Source organism: Helianthus annuus, chromosome 7, assembly GCF_002127325.2.
Source record: "Helianthus annuus cultivar XRQ/B chromosome 7, HanXRQr2.0-SUNRISE, whole genome shotgun sequence".
In the NCBI taxonomy this organism is placed as follows: Eukaryota; Viridiplantae; Streptophyta; class Magnoliopsida; order Asterales; family Asteraceae; genus Helianthus; species Helianthus annuus.
The window spans coordinates 21,226,981-21,246,535 of record NC_035439.2 but is presented as its reverse complement, the minus strand read 5'-3'; positions in this window follow the sequence as shown (position 1 = coordinate 21,246,535).

Genomic DNA, 19,555 nt, shown 5'->3' with positions numbered 1-19,555 from the left:
CGAGGGGTTAAAAGTGTCAACAATAAAAGATAAGGCTTTTCGGATAATAATTAAACTAACCGGGGACTTAACGATGCGGGTAAAAGTCACGAGGCCCTTATTCGTAAATAATCGAGGGCCAAATCGTAAAGTTACCCCTTCAGAACCGAAAGGTCAGGTTAATCATGACAAAAGATTTGAAAATCTTGAAATTCAGGCCTCAGGCGGCCCGCATGGGTGAAACAAGCAAGTTAATGCGGGCCGCGAGCCACCTGTTGATTCGTTTACTGACATGAAGATTCAGGCGGCCCGCGTCCATGTTGCATGATCTCTAATGCGGGCCGCGTACGCTCTCCAGATGCAGAAAGTTTGGACAGATTCAATGTTTGAGCTTGTGAACGATCATTGATGCATTTATTGAAGCATGGGCGCCCTCTACATGCCCCCTAGCACCCAGGGCCACCTGCTGATCATCCATGATCCATTGTAGGGTGAGTTGTAATGATCTTGAGCCCAATTTTTCACTATAAAAGGCACTACATTGCACACAATTGAAACACACCTCAAACCTGCATTCTAGTTCACTCCTGGAGCTCTAAAGCATTCCTCTAACATCTCTAGTCGTGCACCAAGCTTCTGTAAGTATGCCTACCCTTTTGTGGCTTAGTTTATGCATAGTTTAGCTTAAAAGTCAATCCGTCGTAATTAACGATTGACTTTGCGATAAATCACAAATGGTCCAGTGGTTTGTCGAATCAAAGATAGTTATATGATGGAAATCATGTGGGCTTTAAACCCCTAAAAAGGCACCCTCTGATTCCCACTCTAACTAGTCCGAATGTCGAGTCAAACGTGCTTAGAAAAAGTCAACAGAAATGCTATTTTGCGATTTCATGCATAATCTGTAATGTAGATGATATGTAACCTGTTTAAACACTCATAAAACATGATAATAAGTATATTAACTAGTCTAAGCTTGTTTGATCCGACCATTTATTGTTTTGACCCGGTTCAGAGCCGAAAGTCGCAAAGCATTGACTTTTGCATTGACTTCAGTTCTGACCCGTTAAAGTATGATATAGATATGCCTTAGGACTCTCTTAGGACCAGGTTACATGATGGTATAACCCTCTGTGACCGGTTCATTGTTTGTCCGAGTCTTTTACACATTTCCGTTAAATACTTAAAAGTTGACCGTAACGCCCTTTTTAATTTAAAACGAGAATTTCGGACACGTGAAAGGACCATAACCTTGGTTACTGGTTTCTAAGCATGTCCCTAAAATTTCACGTCAATCCGAGGTCCAGAATAGGAGTTATGCTAAATAGCGCAAATTACGGAAACTTTAGTAATTTAATAGCGCAATTAGCATAACGCCTATCTAAACCCAGATTTCGACATCAAACCTTTTACACACTGATGTAAAATAATATTTTGTGATTTTTAAAGATTTTTAATTATTTTTAACCTGCTCATAACCTGCGGTTATGGCAACGGTTCAGTAAATACCGAATATACCCTTTTCGGCCATAACTTGAGTTCTAAAAGGTCTTTTGACCCGATTCCAGTTGCTACTGATTTTAAATAATAAATAAAGTATTTTGGACTTTATAAACTGTTCGGGAAACTCAGATTTCCTGTAGAACTCAGAAACCTCTTTTATAATCTTTAAAAAGACCGAAATACCCCTACGGGGCATAAAATGGATTTAAACTCGTTACGGGCATTATGGAAGGTAGCCTACTGATACCACAACCTCTTTAAAGCATGTTGACTTAGGAAACCAGTGTAGGACTCTTACGGTTACCCGTTACGCCTTTTTTGCGTGCACGGTTCGGCTTATGTAACTAGTTTACATAAACTAGCCGAAACGGGTCAAACCATAATGTTTTGACCCCAAAATACAGAGTGTGGTTATTATACCCGTATAAAACAAGTCTTCAAACTTTTTGGGTCCAAATCACGTTCCATTCACGGTTTTCGCCTTTCACGCGATTAAACCATAACTATCCTTTGAAACTGACCGGTCTAAGCTACGGCTAAATTAAAGACCCGTTAGGATTCTAATAGGTTATTTTTAAACCTCCGTTCTAGAATAAGAGACCAGTAAAAGCTATCTGCGATTTATTTCGATTAAGGATTTATACTTGCAAAGGTAAATAATTTTAACTTATTTTCCGTTATACGGGCTTGGGTTACGGTATATAGCATACCGCTTGATCGGGCATAAAATTCTCCACCGTTGAGTGGGTAATTGAATAAATTTGATCGGCTCGTTTAAACAGTCTTGTTACTTAAAATCCTTTGGGGGGTTAATGACCATGTCCCGGATATCCCTGGCATCATTTTACGAAATGGCCACGACCTAAGCACGGAGTGTAGGCGTACACTCGTCAGTGCATAAATAGATCGTTGTGGTGTGTCTATTGATCTTTAACCCGGACTTGATCCGGGCTACTAAACGCATAAGGAACATGTAATTCGTTCGCAATATTATATATTTAAATAATTCTCCCAAGTTATAAAAGAGTTTGTGCTTTGTGCATTCAAATCAATTTTAATAAACGTTTTCAAAAGTGTCGGTTGAATGTATTTACCATTGTAAACTGACGTATTTTCCCAAAAAGATTAAATGCAGGTACTAAACGTAATTGGCTGGCTATAGCTCCTTAGCATCTTAAAGAGTCTCGCAAGCTTAAGATGCCTTCGTCTGTTGAACCATACTTATATTTTTATTTGATTCCCTGTGGATACTTTTCGACTATTCGTAATACATTTGATATTACAAACAATGGTTGAAATATAATTATCTTTATGCTTCCGCTGTGCATTTATATATTGTGTGGTTTGACTATATTGTTGCCAACTACGTCACGATAATCCCCCACCGGGCCCACCGGTGAGACACGTGGAAATCGGGGTGTGACAGGTTGGTATCAGAGCCAACATTGAGTGAATTAAACACTATCCTTATGTGTTTAATCTCAGTGACACAATTGCACATACTTGAGTCTAGACAAGAACATAGGACAAATTCGAATTGGTTATTCCAGTTTGTCTTTTTATTGTTTATTGTTGTTTAAAGTTTTGAAAGCAGGAAACATGCCACCTGCAATTAGACGAGGAAGAGGAGGAAGAGGCAAGGGACAGATCATTACTCACAATGATCACGAGGCTGGTCCTTCGAACATGCGAGCTCCTTCCAGTACAAGAAGTGAGGAACCACAGAGACGAAGAAGAAACCTCTTTGAACCTGCGCGACATTCTACCTCGCATAGTTCAATACCTTCGTACCGCTATTCTTTTGGACCAGACTTAGAAAATGACCCCAATAACCCTCAACCATCATTTATACCTCTCCAGCGATCTGCTTCGCACCGTTCTTATGGCGATCCTTCACCTTTCTTCATAGGACAGTTTAACCCGGCGGATTATATCCAAGAGCCAATAGGGTATAACCCTTTAGGACCAGAGGATCACTTTTCTGAAGATAATGCAGTGGATATGGACGAGGATACAGATCCCGTCGAGCCTGCACGGGGTACTCCCAATCATCCAATCGAGATTTCTGATGGGTCATCCTTTCATGGAACACCCTATCAAGGTCCCGACAGCTACCAGGCGAGGTTTGGCCAATGTCATTGGTACTTCACACCATCTCATCACTTCTCGCCTCATGACCAACAGCAACAACAGGATCCTTCTGAGGGTTCGCGGTTTGTGGCAGTTACGCCACCGCCACCGCCACCAGTTCAACCAGTAATTCCAGATCCGCCAAGGCGTAGAAGATCAGGCGCGCGAATGTCCACCCGAGGAGGGGAATTCCATTTCAGCACCCCTCGCCACTCGAGTGCGAGTCACTTTCCGTCAGTGCCTGAAGAAGAACCACAGTTAGGGGAACCTTCTGGTCACCCTGCAGAGGTGAATTCTGCACCAGTTGCACCACCTCCGCCACCATTCGGATATGACAATCCGATACCAGCGTACGGCGGTTCCACCGCATACAATCCGTTTGAGCAGCCGACTCACATGCACTACAACTATAACTATGATGCCGATCCATATGTGGTAGCGGCTAATTATAATGCCCTCCATGGAACCTCTTGGAGACCAGATTACTCAGCTCATGGGTATCCTATACCTCCTAGACCTCCGGTTCAGCAACCGTCGCAGCAGCCACGATTTTCTCCACCGGAGCAAGAAGAAATACTCCACCGTCTAAACCGTGTGGAACGAGACTTCGAACAAGAACGTAAGAGTAATCGTGGATTCCTCAAGGGCCTAGCAAACCTACTAAAAGGAAGGAAGAAACGAGATCATTAGTCTCCTTATGTATTGTTGTACTTACTATTACAATTTAGTCCTGCGTGGACATTTATCGTGTTTAGTCCCTGCGCGGACAATTACTTTCAGTCCCTGCGTGGACTTATCTTTTAGTCCCTGTGCGGACATCTATCTATGTATTTGGTCCCTGCGTGGATTTGTTTACTGTAAACCTCTGCGTAGGTATTAATTTATTTAAAAAAAAAGTCTCATTTAGGGCAGCGTGTAATCATATTTAAAATTTATGGAATGTTATGTTATAAATTTCATTTTTGTTATTATTATATATGAAATAAATCAAAAATCATTCATTTTAAATTTAAATCTGCCTAAATAAAGAATCTTAAGAGTGAAACCTAGCCAGGTGTCGTTATAAGATCCGGCCAAGATGGTAAGACCTGATTAAAAGATTCCGATTTCCTGTTAACCTCTATAATCATGTTAACGTTCATGGCAGATGTGATTCGTTAAAATCGCACACGTCATTCTTATATAAGAATCCTTTTAAGGATTCCAAAGCCCAAATTAATGATATGTAAATCATGGGATAAATCGTCAATAAAGATGATCATTTGTTAAACATCCATTAGCGATGTAGTGCCTACGAGCCAAACTTATTAAACATCCGTTAGGGATGTAATGCCTATGGGCCATATTTATTGTCATATAAGACAAAAGGCAGTTGTAGTCTATTACTCCCTGTCAGAAAAGGTAAAAGGACTACGGTTCAAACCTTCATGCCTTGATTCTCTGTAATCCCGGCTAATATTATAAAAACGTCCTCGTGACTAGGCTTTTATGCCACTAGCAATAATGTTTGTAATTAGGATAAGTTATATTCAAATCCTAAATAAAAGTGAGTAAAAAATTAACCAGATATGGTCTCTGTTTACCATGGTTAATGAATTGCCATAAAAGACAATTCCATAATAAACTCCTAAATAAAACTTTTTCGTTATCTTCTGTAGCAGATTCAAGTTACAATGGCTGACCCCAATGAAGTGAATAGCCACTCGAAAGAAGATGAAAATGATAATGCCCAGATTCATTTGACGGGCACGGAATTGAAAGCTCTTGTCGACGGTGCTGTTAAGGCAGCCCTGGATCGACAATACGAAGAATACACCAAGTCCCGGAGCAGAACCATATCTAAACCACATTCAAAGCCAAAAACCCACTCAAAATCTCACAGCAAACCACCTTCAACTCCGTCTAAACCCAAAAAGGACGATGATAAACACTCATCTAATGAAAACAGTGCCCGTCCAGAAAAAGTGTATACTGATGCATCTCGCGCCAGGGGCTGCACCTACAAGTATTTTGTATCTTGTAAACCCCGAGACTTCACTGGGGAGAAAGGCGCGGTAGATTTTATGACGTGGCTAGACGAGATGGACACCGTGGTGGACATCAGTGGCTGTGCGGAGAGAGACGTGGTAAAGTTTGTTTCACAATCATTCAAGGGCGAGGCCCTAGCTTGGTGGAGGTCTCTGGTTCAGGCCTCGGGGAAGGCTGTTTTATACAGCATGACATGGGAGGAATTCATTTCTCTCATCAAGGAAAATTTCTGCCCTCAACATGAGGTTGAAAAGATCGAGACTGACTTTCTATCGTTGGTTATGACGAACCTTGACTGTCAAGCTTACCTCACGAGCTTCAACACGATGTCCCGGTTGGTTCCGTATCTGGTAACCCCGGAGCCAAAGAGAATAGCTCGTTTTATCGGTGGATTAGCCCCCGAAATAAAGGCAAGCGTGAAGGCCTCTCGGCCAGCGACCTTTAGATCTGTAGCCGACATATCTTTGTCCCTCACTCTGGATGCGGTCCGGCAAAGATCGTTGAGGAACAAAGAGGCTGAGAAGAGGAAGCGTGAAGATGATACTTCACGAAGGTCGAGCAAGAAGCACCGTGGAAACGGTAACAACAAGAGAGGGTCTGAGTCAAGGAAAGATGGGCAACAATCTGGTGAGAAGCCCAAGTGCAAGAACTGCAAGAGACATCACTTTGGAAAGTGTAGACTCGAATCGAACTCGCAGACTCAGTCGAAGTCATTTGCTTGCGGGTTATGCAAGTCCAAGGACCACAAGACCATGGATTGCAAGAAGATAAAGGATGCAACCTGCTACGGCTGCAACGAGAAGGGGCACATTAAAAGCAACTGCCCTAAATATGCCAAGAAGCCTGAAGAGGCCAAGAAGACCAATGCGAGAGTCTTCAGAATGGACGCGAAAGAAGCAGTGCTAGACGATAACGTGATCACAGGTACTTTCCTCGTAAATGATATCATTGCAAGAGTACTTTTTGATTCGGGCGCTGATAAGTCTTTCGTAGATCATAAATTTTGCAAATTGCTGAATATGCCTGTCAAAACCTTAAATGTGAATTATGAGGTAGAGCTAGCAGATGGCACCATAGAAACCGTCTCCACTGTGTTAGATGGATGTGTGATATCCATTAAGAACCACTCTTTTCCTCTATCTCTACTTCCCTTTAATTTGGCTAGTTTTGATATAGTTCTGGGCATGGACTGGTTATCTCATAACCAGGCCCAAATCGTCTGCAACAGAAAGCAAGTGGTGATAAAGACTCCGTCTGGTGAATCGCTTACCATTCGGGGAGACACCCAGTACGGATTGCCTGAGCAAGTGACTATGCTCAAGGCTTCAAAATGTTTAAAGAAGGGTTGTGTCATTTACATGGCACAGGTGATTTTTGATGAGCCTAAACCAAAGATAGAAGACATTCCCGTCATTTCGGAATATCCAGAAGTTTTCCCTGAAGATCTACCTCGCTTGCCACCAGATAGGCAAGTGGAATTCAGGATCGATATCATCCGTGGAGCAGCACCTGTTGCTAGAGCACCTTACAAGTTAGCACCAACCGAAATGAAGGAGTTAAGGACCCAACTGGATGAACTACTAGCTAAAGGTTTCATCAAACCTAGTTCGTCTCCTTGGGGAGCACCAGTCCTGTTTGTCAAGAAGAAGGACGGATCGATGCGTCTGTGCATCGATTATCGCGAGCTTAATAAAGTCACGATAAAGAATAGGTATCCTTTGCCGAGGATCGACGATTTGTTCGATCAGTTACAAAGGGCAAGTTATTTCTCGAAGATTGACTTGAGGTCAAGCTACCATCAACTGAAAGTCAGAAATGAAGACGTACATAAAACCGCATTTAGGACTCGTTATGGTCACTATGAGTTCCTAGTGATGCCTTTTGGGCTCACTAATGCACACCGGCTGCGTTCATGGATCTCATGAATCGCGTTTGCAAGCCGTACTTAGATAAATTCGTCATCGTTTTCATCGACGATATTCTTATCTACTCGAAGAACCGAGCTGACCATGAGAAACACCTTTGTTGTATTCTCAAGCTCCTGCATCAGGAGAAACTCTATGCCAAATTCTCCAAGTGCGAATTCTGGCTGCGCGAAGTCCAATTTCTAGGACATGTTGTCAACGAGCGTGGTATCCAAGTGGATCCCGCTAAAGTAGAAGCTGTCATGAATTGGCAAGAACCAAAGACGCCTACAGAGATTCGTAGTTTCCTGGGGTTAGCAGGATATTACAAGCGTTTCATTGAAAACTTTTCAAGGATTGCTGCGCCCTTAACTTCTTTGACCAAGAAGAAAATAAAGTTCATTTGGGGCCCTAAGCAGCAAGAGTCCTTTGATATTCTGAAACAAAAGTTGAGCAACGCTCCTGTACTGACATTGCCTGAAGGTACCGAAGAGTTCGTAGTTTACTGCGACGCATCACACACTGGCATGGGATGCGTGCTCATGCAGAAAGGCAAGGTTATTGCCTATGCTTCAAGACAGTTAAAGGTGCATGAGAAGAATAACACCACCCATGACTTGGAGTTGGGTGCCGTTGTGTTCGCACTAAAACTGTGGAGGCATTATCTGTATGGTATCAAGTTTGAGATCTATTCTGATCATAAGAGCCTTCAACGTCTGTTTAATCAGAAGGAATTAAACATAAGGCAACGCCATTGGATGGAGACTTTAAATGATTATGATTGTGAAATCAGATATCATCCCGGCAAGGCGAATGTAGTCGCTGATGCCTTAAGTCGAAAGGAAAGGGTGAAACCCATCCGAATCAATGCCAAGAGCATTGAAGTGAAGAATAATTTGATTGAAAGGTTGTTAGCTGCACAGAGAGAAGCTGTGTTGGAAGCTAAATATCCTAAAGAAAAGTTAGGAGTAACTGAGGAGCAGTTAACTCTTAGCAAGGACGGAATTTTACGATTAAATGGACGAATATGGGTTCCAATTTACGGAGGACTTCGAGAGGTCATTCTCCAGGAAGCCCATAGTTCTAAATACTCCATCCATCCTGGAGCAGATAAAATGTATCAGGATCTAAAGGCAAATTATTGGTGGATAGGCTTGAAAAAGTCTGTAGCCGCCTATGTAGCCAAATGCTTGACTTGTGCACAAGTCAAAGCTGAGCATCAAAAGCCGTCCGGCTTGCTACAACAGCCTGAACTTCCCGAATGGAAGTGGGAATGTGTAACTATGGATTTCATTACCAAGTTACCCAAGACGAGGAAAGGAAATGATACAATATGGGTTATAGTTGATCGACTGACTAAGTCAGCACATTTCTTACCCATCAAGGAGACTTATAGCTCCGACATGTTAGCCCAGTTATACGTTGATAAGATTGTAGCCTTGCATGGCATACCTGTGTCTATTATCTCTGACCGAGATACTAGATACACGTCTCATTTCTGGAAAAGCTTCCAGCAATCTTTGGGCACACGTTTGAATTTTAGTACGGCTTACCATCCTCAGACAGACGGTCAGAGTGAGCGTACTATTCAAACGTTGGAAGACATGCTACGTGCATGTGCTATCGATTTGGGTGGTAGTTGGGATAAGAACCTACCATTAATCGAATTCTCCTACAACAATAGCTACCATACTAGCATTAAGGTTGCGCCCTTTGAGGCATTATACGGTAGAAAGTGTAGATCGCCTGTTTGTTGGGCGGAAGTTGGAGATGTCCAATTATCAGGACCAGAGATAGTCTTCGAAACAACAGACAAGATTGTCCAGATTCGAGACCGTCTCAAGGCTGTCCGAGATAGGCAGAAGAGTTACGCGGATCCAAAGCATAAAGATTTTCACTTCGAAGTAGGTGAAAAAGTGTTACTTAAAGTATCACCCTGGAAGGGGGTGATGCGTTTCGGTAAGAAAGGCAAACTAAACCCGAGATACATAGGACCTTTCGAGGTTATCGAACGTGTCGGGTCAGTTGCTTATAAGTTAAACTTACCAGAGGAGCTCAATGGAATTCACAATGTGTTCCACATCTGCAATCTAAAGAAGTGCTTCGCTGATGAATCACTGGTAATACCACATACAGATGTGCATATAGATGAGAGCTTGAAATTTGTAGAAAAACCTTTGTCGATTGAAGATCGACAGGTAAAGAAGCTTCGAAGGAAGCATGTACCTTTTGTAAAGGTCAAATGGGATGCCCGTAGAGGTCCCGAATTCACGTGGGAGGTTGAAGCCATGATGAAAGAAAAATACCCTTATTTATTTCAGTAAATCTCGGGTCGAGATTTATTTTAAGGGGGTGAGGATGTAACACCTCGAAATTTTGTGTCCAATAATGTGTTGACACGTGTCATGAGTTTACACGTGTCAATGAAGGGTAAATATACTGTATAGTAACCCTAAATGATGCTCGTACCTTCAAACGAGTAAATCATGGATCGTACAGAGCGAAACGCGGGAGAAAGTGAGAGATTACAAGCTACAGGGGTTAATCGTGTCAACATGTTTAATTTATACCTCTGAGTGACCCTTTGACAAACCTGAGGCTTTGTAACAGTAAAATACGCTCACTAGAATGTACAATATAAATTTCGTGAAGTTCCGTTTTAAAACGAGAAAGTTATGATCAAATTCGTATGCGAGGGGTTAAAAGCGTCAACAATAAAAGATAAGGCTTTTCGGATAATAATTAAACTAACCGGGGACTTAACGATGCAGGTAAAAGTCACGAGGCCCTTATTCGTAAATAATCGAGGGCCAAATCGCAAAGTTACCCCTTCAGAACCGAAAGGTCAGGTTAATCATGACAAAAGATTTGAAAATCTTGAAATTCAGGCCTCAGGCGGGCCGCGTGGGTGAAACAAGCAAGTTAATGCGGGCCGCGAGCCACCTGTTGATTCGTTTACTGACATGAAGATTCAGGCGGCCCGCGTCCATGTTGCATGATCTCTAATGTGGGCCGCGTACGCTCTCCAGATGCAGAAAGTTTGGACAGATCCAATGTTTGAGCTTGTGAACGATCATTGATGCATTTATTGAAGCATGGGCGCCCTCTACATGCCCCCTAGCACCAAGGGCCACCTGCTGATCATCCATGATCCATTGTAGGGTGAGTTGTAATGATCTTGAGCCCAATTTTTCACTATAAAAGGCACTACATTGCACACAATTAAAACACACCTCAAACCTGCATTCTAGTTCACTCCTGGAGCTCTAAAGAATTCCTCTAACATCTCTAGTCGTGCACCAAGCTTCTGTAAGTATGCCTACCCTTTTGTGGCTTAGTTTATGCATAGTTTAGCTTAAAAGTCAATCCGTCGTAATTAACGATTGACTTTGCGATAAATCACAAATGGTCCAGTGGTTTGTCGAATCAAAGATAGTTATATGATGGAAATCATGTGGGCTTTAAACCCCTAAAAAGGCACCCTCTGATTCCCACTCTAACTAGTCCGAATGTCGAGTCAAACGTGCTTAGAAAAAGTCAACAGAAATGCAATTTTGCGATTTCATGCATAATCTGTAATGTAGATGATATGTAACCTGTTTAAACACTCATAAAACATGATAATAAGTATATTAACTAGTCTAAGCTTGTTTGATCCGACCATTTACTGTTTTGACCCGGTTCAGAGCCGAAAGTCGCAAAGCTTTGACTTTTGCATTGACTTCAGTTCTGACCCGTTAAAGTATGATATAGATATGCCTTAGGACTCTCTTAGGACCAGGTTACATGATGGTATAACCCACTGTGACCGGTTCATTGTTTGTCCGAGTCTTTTACACATTTGCGTTAAATACTTAAAAGTTGACCGTAACGCCCTTTTTAATTTAAAACGAGAATTTCGGACACGTGAAAGGACCATAACCTTGGTTACTGATTTCTAAGCATGTCCCTAGAATTTCACGTCAATCCGAGGTCCAGAATAGGAGTTATGCTAAATAGCGCAAATTACGGAAACTTTAGTAATTTAATAGCGCAATTAGCATAACGCCTATCTAAACCCAGATTTCGACATCAAACCTTTTACACACTGATGTAAAATAATATTTTGGGATTTTTAAAGATTTTTAATTATTTTTAACCTGCTCATAACCTGCGGTTACGGCAACGGTTCGGTAAATACCGAATATACCCTTTTCGGCCATAACTTGAGTTCTACAAGGTCTTTTGACCCGATTCCAGTTGCTACTGATTTTAAATAATAAATAAAGTATTTTGGACTTTATAAACTGTTCGGGAAACTCAGATTTCATGTAGAACTCATAAACCTCTTTTATAATCTTTAAAAAGATCGAAATACCCCTACGGGGCATGAAATGGATTTAAACTCGTTACGGGCATTATGGAAAGTATCCTACTGATACCACAACCTCTTTAAAGCATGTTGACTTAGGAAACCAGTGTAGGACTCTTACGGTTACCCATTACGCCTTTTTGCGTGCACGGTTCGGCTTATGTAACTAGTTTACATAAACTAGCCGAAACGGGTCAAACCATAATGTTTTGACCCCAAAATACAGAGTGTGGTTATTATACCCGTATAAAACAAGTCTTCAAACTTGTTGGGTCTAAATCACATTCCATTCATGGTTTTCGCCTTTCACGCGATTAAACCATAACTATCCTTTGAAGCTGACCGGTCTAAGCTACGGCTAAATTAAAGACCCGTTAGGATTCTAATAGGTTATTTTTAAACCTCCGTTCCAGAATAGGAGACCAGTAAAAGCTATCTGCGATTTATTTCGATTAAGGATTTATACTTGCAAAGGTAAATACTTTTAACTTATTTTCCGTTATACGGGCTTGGGTTACGGTATATAGCATACCGCTTGATCAGGCATCAAATTCTCCACCGTTGAGTGGGTAATTGAAAAAATTTGATCGGCTCGTTTAAACAGTCTTTTTACTTAAAAGCCTTTGGGGGGTTAATGACCATGTCCCGGATATCCCTGGCATCATTTTACGAAATGGCCACGACCTAAGCACGGAGTGTAGGCGTACACTCGTCAGTGCATAAATAGATCGTTGTGGTGTGTCTATTGATCTTTAACCCGGACTTGATCCGGGCTACTGAACGCATAAGGAACATGTAATTCGTTCGTGCGATTATATATTTAAATAAATCTCCCAAGTTATAAAAGAGTTTGTGCCTTGTGCATTCAAATCAATTTTAATAAACATTTTCAAAAGTGTCGGTTGAATGTATTTACCAGTGTAAACTGACGTATTTCCCCAAAAAGATTAAATGCAGGTACTAAACGTAATTGGCTGGCTATAGCTCCTTAGCATCTTAAAGAGTCTCGCAAGCTTAAGATGCCTTCGTCTGTTGAACAATACTTATATTTTTATTTGATTCTCTGTGGATACTTTTCGACTATTTGTAATACATTTGATATTACAAACAATGGTTGAAATATAATTATCTTTATGCTTCCGCTGTGCATTCATATATTGTGTGGTTTGACTATATTGTTGCCAACTACGTCACGATAATCCCCCATCGGGCCCACCGGTGAGACACGTGGAAATCGAGGTGTGACAGCTGGCGAGTACATAGGTTTTATAAGAGTATCGGAATCATGTCTCGTTTATATGTTGCAGTACATTATTAGACTACAAGAGTCAAAATACAAACCTTTTTTGAAAAGTGTATTGCAACATAATTAACCAACTCAAATCAAGTGGGTTATAGTTTGTAAAATCCCGTAGCCATGCTTCTTAAACCAAAAACATTTGTTTTTGAAAACCAACTTGTAAAACATCTTGTAAAAACTTGTTAAAACTCGTATGGTTTATATCTTTTAGAAAACATCGTTGTGTGATATCGTTTCAAAATCGTTTACCCAAGTGAACTAAATAACGCCACGGTATGTGATATGTTGAAAACACTTATATATAGGAAGTACCAGCGGCGTATCCACCATGTTTTCATCAGATTACACCCGTCCTGTTATCTAAACACTAACCAAAAACCAATCGTTTACCCAAATCATTTAACTTGTTAAAATCGTTTCAAAATCGTTAACTCGTTTAAAAACCGTTTAAATCATCCTCGTTTTAATTTGTGAAAAACTATTTATGGTCGTCTCGCTAACAACATTCAAACCTTCGTGACTCAATCACCTTGCTTCTCGCTTCTCGAATTAACAAACCACCAAAGGGTAAGTTAACAAACATCAGATTAAGTTGCTACCCACAACCCCCACACATAACCATGGGTGTAGTAAAGTAACGGGATTTGCCAGATCCTATGGTACCATAACCTAATACTGGTCGGTTGGGCCAAAATTAATGAATGTCATTTGCTATGTAACTACAACCATCAAGTTTTGTTCACATTATTGAAATCGTTATTAGTTTAGTAAAAATCGTTTTATTCATTTTTGAAATCATCGTTTAAACCTTGAAAACATTTCGTGCATATGGGTCACCCCAAAACATTTAAAAACAGTAAAATAGGGGAACTATGTACTCACATGAAGTTCAAAGTATCCTCAATCGATAGAACTTCAATCCAACTCAAGTAAACCAAAGAAATCAAGTAGCACCTAGTAATCGAACCACTAGTCAAACAATAGATGCCTATATTGGAAGATCGGACAGAATGAGTTTTTGTAAACCAAATGAGTGTTGGAACTCATGTGATATGGTCTAACAAAGCCTACATCCTAAATTGAAACCTAACCTAAGTGCTTTCGACCCATCGCGACCCATTAAGGTAGCATACGCTACTTTAACGCGTCATGCGCGCAATGCGCATTTGAGACCTCTAACTAGTCCTATGATAAGTATTATATGCCAAAACATGTTTAAATATGTTACAAAATTAGTTACGTGGCAAAATTTTAGGTTACATATGCTTAATTACCAATTATGTATGAAAAGGGCATTTTGGTAATTTACCAATGGCATATAAACTACTTATCGTACAACTACCTAAACTAGGTGACCATAAGGTATAACCTCGGAAGGTTATTCCCTATGCTACTATGGTCACTAAACATGTTTGGTCGGATCCTAATGATCGACCAAACGGGTCGTGTTCGAAAGTCTAAGCGGGTGTTTAGTCCGCTTGACTTACGACTCGATATAAGCACTAATCTAAAAAGTGACGAGCTAAACATGCTAGAACATGTTTAGTTAAGTTAGAAAACAAGTTTTGATATCAAAACAAATGGTTTTGATATCCTAGAGTAGTTTGGTTACAAAATGATGGAGAGTGAGAAACATGGGTGCTAAAGTGTTTATCTTACATCTTTTGTTCGGTTCTATGTGATTATACGTGTGGAATTAGTTTACTGCGAGCGTTTGCATGTGCAGGTAAAACACGTGAATTTGGTGAAGTTAGAGCGTTTATAAAGGGTGCAAAGTGTAACTCTTAGTGTGAACACATTTAATGTGAGAAAGGGACTTTGGAGGTGTTCACGTGGAGGATCAATTCATGTGGAGGAACTAATTAATTTCTTATCATCACAATATCCAAACAAGAAAATCATCCATGTGATTGATATGTTGAATTAAAGGAGGCAGACTTATTTTGAGAAGCAAAAGACAAGAGAAACAACATCATCAATTAATACTTCATGGCCATCGATGTTAGTAGCAAAATTATCGATTGACAGCAAAGAAAAAAAGAGTTTTTTTTGGCTCTCATCTTTCACGATTTAGCAGGAGCCATATTACATACTTTTGGGCTCTCATAATCGGCCCAACTCCATTACTCACAAAAGTTTGGCAGCCACAACATAAGAGTGAAGGAGTCAAAAAAAATCACATGCAAAAAGGGGAGTGGGCCATTATCGAAATTGGCAGCACATGTGGTAAATGTTGGGCAGCCCACTATCTCGATGTTGGAGCAGACTTCATTATTTGGGCTTGACAATTAGCAAAGACCATCATGAAATATTGGGGAGGATCGATCTTCTTTGGGCAGCCGTACACCACATCCAGGGGCAACATCATCACACATTCCCACCTCTGAACCAAATCGATTATGCCTTCAATCTCATCTCAAGCCGGTGATCGCGTCCACCCAACCATGAACGGCTAGTCTCTTCGGTTTCACCCCGGTGTAGGTAGTTGTATTTTCTAGGGTTTATGCATTTGTTCTTTGATTCGACTTTGTGACAACTTGTATTGATTTTTGAAACCATTGACAATAGTTTACATTTGTTTCGTATTCGTAAATTGTCGAACGATGTTAAAAGTTATGACTTTGCGAAATGGTTATGTGTAGTTATGCGTTGTCGTGGTTAGGATTTACTTGTGTTAATTACAAAGTGTATTCTTGTCCGTTCTTCGGGACGTTGATAGTTATTGGCACCTAAGTCACGGTACACTAAATCCGCTAATCGTATGCAATTGAGTTGGATTAAAACATGTAGGAACCCTAGGACTTACAATTACCGAAACCGGGTGTGATCCGTATTCTTAATTCCTGTTTTCAATTAAGTAGTTTAGTTTACAAGTTTAGTTAATAAATCATTGTTTTCGACAACATCAATTTGTCGGTTCATTCCGATTTATTTTAAAAACCAAACAAATAAATAAAAATAGCAATATTCATAATCACTTTGTACATTATTTGTAAATAGTTTAACTAGTCGAACGGGTCGTGCAATACTGACCACATGCTCTTCGTGGATACGATACCCGACTTACCCTAGCTACCTAGGTTTAATTGGGTTTTTGACTGATCGGGACGACACGGTCACGTCAAAATGGCGCCGTTGCCGGGGAGCTAGTGCGCTTAGTATTTCATTGCTTGTTCGATTTTAGTTTAGTATTTTTTTCTTGTATTTTTTGTGATTTTACTTTGGGTGGTCGAGCTTGTTTGTGCAGGTACATGTTTTGCATGTACCATCTTTCAATATAAATTGGGTAGATGATGATCCGTGTGAGTGTTGCGGAAGCGGAGAGCACTATTTAGAGGATTGCTCTGTTTTCTACGAAAAAGTTCAAGCTAACAAGGAACGGGAAGACTACCTCAGCGGATTGTTTGATTATAGGAGGGCGGATTATGAAGATTTCAATAGTCCATCCTCACATTATCCATACACTAGACCACCTCTACCACCAGAGCAAGAAAGCGAATGCCCTTGTTGTGGCAAAGTTCACATACATGAAGATTGCCCAGTGTTTTGGAAAGATCCAGTGTTTTGGAAAGAAAAAATAAAGTCCAGTTACAAGCCACCTTCATATAAGGGATACTATCAGTCAAATGTCAACAACAATTATGAGCCAAAGTGGGATTATGATAGTTATGAACCCGAGGTGCCACGTTTCCCAAGTTACCAGGAGGAGTATGATGACTATTATCATGACTCCCCTCAACCGACATACGAGGAGCCTCAAGATTCATTACACTCTAAGCTCGCCACGATCATGGACATGATGCTAGAAATGAAAAAGAAAGACGAGTTGAGAGACAGATCATTTGAGGCTTTGGTTATTCAGGTTGGTCAACTAACCGAGGAGATGGCCCAACTTAGGCGAGACCAAGAGGTTTGGGCTAATGGTACAATAGTAGATGGTGAGGTGGTGGAAGAGGTTATCGATCTTCCCGAGCAAGAAAATGAATGTTTGAACCGAGCGGAAGACATCACACCGCGAGACGAGTCGGATCCGAAAGATGCCCACGTTCATATCCATCCTTCTCCCATACTTATAACTCCAACCAACAAAGTTGGGGATGCGGGTTCGGGTATAAGGATTCGAAGGGTGGCGTTGCAAGACATTGGCCAGTTTAGTAAGAAGCGACCCCAAAGTTGTACAATATGCATGCCGAGTATAATAAAAAGAGTATGGATTCGACATGCTAATTACCGAGCGTATGTTGGAAACTCGGTAGGCAAATGTGCACTTCGACCGCCATGAGAGATAAGTCAGGTATAATTGTTGTAGGGTTTGTATTATTTTCGTCTTATTTTTATTTTCTTAGTTAAATGAACTTTGTGGGTGTGTTCCCTATATAACCCTCACGAGACCTCTCGTCCTCCCGAGCTATCGGGAGGTTTAAAAGGGCTTGTTGCATAAGCTAAATGCAACCGTGATTCCTACGAAAGTGAGTTAGGTTTATTGTTATTGTAAATTATTTTTCCACATAAATCAAGGTGAATTAACGTATGACTTGGTAATATTTTCATAAAAGTGGTAGAACTAAGTAGCTAATAAATTTTAATGGTTGTGAGAAGCATGCTTCTACACAAGGATTAAGATTTGTAGGTATTATGTTCATGGGACGACCGCTTTCTTGAAGAGAAGAAAAGCACACGAGTAATGAGCTCAAAAATCAGGTGCATACGTTTCTTTTTACTTTTGATTTTTAGTTAGCAAATAAGTGGATTGTAAATTGTAGTTTATTTTCCGGGGTGGAATTTTGGGGAGGTTAACCGTGTCACATCCCTTGTGCGATTTAAAAACTCTAGTTCTCATACATTGAGGACAATGTTTGCCTCAAGTGTGGGGATGAGTGAGTTAGTAAAAGTTTTCGATTTTTGACCCGTTCATTTAAACACTACACATTGAGGACAATGTTTACCTCAAGTGTGGGGATGGGGGGAAAAATTTCAAAAATTTTTCAAAAATGTCTTTGTTTGAAGCATTCTAAAAAGCACAAGTAACTAAGTCAACGAGGGATGGCACAACCCATTTGGTCTATTGTCATGGTCAAGTTCAAACTATTAGCATGACGGGTATTTAGCGGGTGGTTATTTGGGAGTAATCCGCCTAAGAAACTAGCATATCATGCATATCACATACCATACCCTTTATATATGTGAGGTTTTGAGCCACTTTTAAATCATAGGATTACATATTCATGTTTCTTTGTTTGAGTGGACCATTAGTCATGTATTGTAGAACTTGCGACTTTTGATACGTTTGAGACCATAGACCGAATACAAGCACGAGAATGATTAAGGCATTAGGTAAACCTTTTCCTTTTACACCATTTGCTTACCTTTACCCAAATAAATCCCCTAGTCGTCCACTTTGAGCCTAAACCTTTCATTTGACAACCCGTTTAGCCCATAACCGTTAAACCTTTTCTTTTAAACCCGTGTGATGAAAATTCGATCATAGGAGTGTATGTTTGTATAGTTGTGATTTACTTATGCAAAGAAAAAACTAAAATAAGAAAATGTTGAGAAAAATACAAAAATATGAAGTTAGTAGTTGTTGAATAAAAGGCTAAAGTTGTTGCCTTGTAGTTGATGTTTATAGTTTAGTTTTGTTTAGAGTAGTCGTTTGTAATAAAAATCGAATTTTTCATCACCTTAGCCACTTAAAAAAAACATCCTATTCCATACCCTTAACATAGCCCCGTTACAACCCTCCAAAGACCTTTTGACTTGTGCTTAGTATTCATGTTCGGTGGTGGAGAATGATTGAGTCGCAAGCCTATGCGGGTACGTGTTCTAATCGGTTTTGAGTGATTACTTTTGAAAGTGCTAATACATCATAAAAAATTAGCCAAAGTATAAACCGAGTGGAGAGAACATTGTGAGGGATGTGCATGATTTATTGGTTTCAAGGGCGGGTTAGTCTTGGATAATCATGTTATATGGGATTATTCACTTTTCCATTAAATATTTCGAAAATTGTAAAAAAGTTTGAACCGGGTATGACATTAGACCTTAACCTTTGTCTCGGGAATGGGAAGTGTGTTTCTTGTTCGACCCACGTGAAAGTGAAAGTGAAAGACAGATTTGCTTGAGGGCAAGCAAACGACAAGTGTGGGGATGTGATGGAGATTGAGAAACATGGGTGCTAAAGTGTTTATCTTACATCTTTCGTTCGGTTCTATGTGATTATACATGTGGAATTAGTTTACTGCGAGTGTTTGCATGTGCAGGTAAAACACGTGAATTTGGTGAAGTTAGAGCGTTTATAAAGGGTGCAAAGTGTAACTCTTAGTGTGAACACATTTAATGTGAGAAAGGGACTTTGGAGGT